The following is a 3,932-nucleotide window of genomic DNA, read 5'->3' on the forward strand; positions in this document are numbered from 1 at the left end:
TAGTTGTAAGTTGATCTTCAAGAATATAAAAGCATAGATAGGAACAAACACATAATCAAACCAAGATAGGTTGTGAAGGATGTGTAAGCTTAATAAGTTCATTTATGGACCGAAATAATCGTGTCGCAAGTGGGATCATTATTTCAGTGAGAAAGTTCAAAGAGTTTGAATTTCAAGAAATAATGATAAGCCATAAATTTCAAAGCTAGTGGGAGTAATTGGAATCTTTGTTTCAATAATAAAGTTCAAGGGGTTTGAATTTCGAGAAGCATAGACAAACCATATACATGTCAACGCTAGTGGGAGCATTGTTGTTTCCCTTGTTTAGTACATAGATAATGTACGATTCATAGGAAACTATTTTATTACTTAGTAAGTTTAAAATCTTGGCTTGGTGTGGGAATTGATTCGTTATGATATACATGGGAGATATAAAACACATACATAGATCAAAGTGATTCGTTGGGTTAAGCCAAAGTACATGGAATTTTGAGGAAACTTGACATGCAGAACTTGGAAAGGTTTGTGTACAATGAAATATGACATGACATTGAGCGATGCTAATGTACTAGTTCTACTATCGAGCTAAAGAAAATGATTTGTGTCCTACATGTTTCTGCTATGGGATCGATCATATATGCCATGACATGTACCATGTCCGATGACTCGTATGCCTTGGGCATGACAAGTTGGATTATATTAATTTGGCAAGAATCAACTAATCAAGATCAAGAAAATTCTTATGTGTCCTAGGAGACAAAGGAAATGATCTTGATAGTATGAAATAAATCATTGTAAAAGTTACATTGATGTTGAGTTCCTCGCTGATAAAGACAATTTTATTCATAGTCAGAGTTCGTGCTTTTATTGAACAATGAGTTATAGATTGGAAGAGTACCAAGTAATACACCATAGTGGATTTGACACAATTATAGTATATTGTAGTTGGTTAAATTGCAAAGAAGTCAAGGTGACTAAAAGAGATTCATTAGTGACATCTTTGTTGAAATTCAATCATTGATGGTCCTTTTGAAGTTTATTGTGACTATAAGGGCGAACTTACCTCGAGTATGGATCCCAAGTCACACAAGATCACATGAAACATACTCAGTAAGTACCAACACAAATGATATCGATTCAAATGTAAAGATGTCATATTCAATAAGTCTTATCGAAAGATAATCTTGTCGATCCATTCCATAAGCCAATGTCATTTACCAAGTCTGACAATCAGACAAAGTTGAGAGGCATTAGATTTGAAAATGAATTGGCTTAAAAACTCCTAGTTTAGTTTGTTTTAAACTTGAGACCTAAAGCAGTATAAGTTTTAATTTGATTTGGTGATTATTAAGTGGAGATCTTAATATATGATGGAGTTCTATCATTTCAATCAACTTATCATTGTGTTCTCCCTTTGCATGTTTGGAACCCATTTCCCGAGTATTAATTTACTCAAATGTCAATAGTCGGTCTTGGAGGTAAGTAGTGATTCAAGATTGTCATGAGTACTAGTAGATTGTCAATAATTATTAGGCATAGCATATAGATTGCGCTAACATTCATGAGTATTTAATAGAGATTGAAGTACTGGACCAACCCACGCTTAGAGATTACTTCATGGATTCAGTCACGAGTAATTCTAAGACGATAATATCTTCTATTCTTCTAACCTAGATACACGTGCGGTTTTGCTTTATAATTCTGTTATGCATTGGTCTACTCCAACACTATCCATAACTGGTAGTTATAAATGGTATGTCCATGTGTGACATGATGAAGTAGATAAAAACTATGTAGTCGAAGTTTATTTGTTCCTTCGGCTTTAATAAGAGAAGCGATGTCTATAGGCCCCTCGATAATTTGGTGCAAACATCTAAAGTGCTTGGCTAAGCCCTGACTGGAATTGATGTGTTCAATTTATTAGTCAAATGCAGTCCTCACAAATCTATATCGGGAAACATAATCTTGGATTTTGAGATTGACCATTATCCATGTCTGGAATTCATACAGATATCACAGAACGATGGAATAGTTGATCACTTATCTAAGGGTTGAATCTTGATTAGATCAAGAGTTTGGTAGTTGAATTGGATGACTAACTCTCTGTTGATTATTAGAGAAGTATTGGTCCTCATATAGTTGATGACTTGTACAAGTGGGATACTGTTGGAAGAGTGTCCAAGATCATTAATTATTGGTAATATTTCTAATAATAACATGATCCTTTTGGGTTGCCCTCAAGATCCAAATTGAGTACAATAAATAAAGGAGAAATTGGTTTATTAATTATTATGGTTTATAACTTATTTGAAACTAATGGAAATATATTTTGGGAATTAATTAACATTTTTAATTAATTAAAGGGTTAAATATTCATTAATCGATAGTTGGTTAATGAGGAATGTTCCAGAATCCTTATGGGATTAGGTTTGGATGAAAATCACTCCATCCCACATGGGAAAAGAGCGAAATTTCATGGTTATGCTCCCATCCCACATGGGAAGGAGTACAAAACCTAGGGAGGCATCGAAGGCTATAAATAGGGCCTTAGGGATTTCATTCCTCCTTGCACCTTGGCTTGAAGTTTCACCACACTTCTTCCTCATCCCATAGGGAAGATTTCTAACCCTCTTTGGGTTTGTGAAATTGACCCTTCTCCTAGTTATTTTTATTTCAATATTTGTTGTCATTGGGTGTGATACCATTAGAGGGATTCTGGCTTAGGTCCTCCTATCCAAGAAACTTCATGGAGGATCAAGATCTCAAGCATGGAGATCAAGGGCTACATAAGTGGCATGTTTTCTTCCTTATGTTTTATGTTTTCCCAGGGTAGATGTAATTAGAATGAAACCATAGATACATTGGTTGCATGTACACTTAGGTATAACAGAAAAGGGAAGTCAAGCCATAGACTAGCCGAGTCGAGAATGACCGAGTCTCATTTCTTGATTTTTGATGTACAACACTTGACCAAAAGATAGATCTAGGCTTCTATGATCGATCTAGCACGTAAAGTTACAAACTTTACGTGCATGCATGGGACTATGAGCTCAAATGGCCCTAAATGAGACTCTTAAGATGTATGGGGCTCTCTAAGGCTCCAAACCCAGTCCCTTTTTGCCTTGTAACCCCTTAAATACCTTGGATCTAAAGTCTTAGCCCCCAACCATGATTGCACTCATGATTGGTCACCAAGAATGGCTCATAAAAGCCCTAAATCACCCCAAAAAGGGATCTAAAACATAAAAGAGCAAGGTATCAGCTTTATACCTCTAAAGAACTGCAGAAGATGCACAAACTCGAACTCCTATGGCCTCCACTTGATTCCTCAAGCCTTTCTTTTCCTTCTTATATTCCAAAGTCACCAAAAACCACCACAAAGGCCTTAGATCTTTACACAAACGATTAGGGTTTGATATGGAGGGTTATGAGAGCAATAGGGACGAAGGGAGGTTGAATGAGATGCTTAAATAGGGTGCAATCCCTTAGATTAGGGTTTTGTCCAAACAGCGCCTACTCATCAAGTCGGTTTGCCGGCTCGTCGAGTTGGACACTAAACTCCCGTGTCCAAAGTCGATTCTACTCGATGAGTTGGACCTTCAACTCGCCGAGTCCCAGGCCAAAATGTTATAATTACTTGAATGAATGCAAAAAATACGTAACAGAATTCGGGTGCTACATTTTGAGGTTCCACCACGTATTCCCTACATATGTGGTGTACACCCAACGTACTAGGGTTCGCCTCAATACGCTTAGCGTACACAACATACGCTCAGTGTACTACCTCTTGGCCAAAATTACCAAAATTCCACCATGGTCCATTCTTGAAATCTTTTCAAGCCCAAAGGTCAAAATGCATTTTTATTTCATACTCAAGGCTAAAATTGAAAATACCTCATCATCTGGATGTTAAAAAAATCTGGTGGTCCGCG

The sequence above is a fragment of the Lactuca sativa genome, chromosome 9 (assembly GCF_002870075.4).
Source record: "Lactuca sativa cultivar Salinas chromosome 9, Lsat_Salinas_v11, whole genome shotgun sequence".
In the NCBI taxonomy this organism is placed as follows: Eukaryota; Viridiplantae; Streptophyta; class Magnoliopsida; order Asterales; family Asteraceae; genus Lactuca; species Lactuca sativa.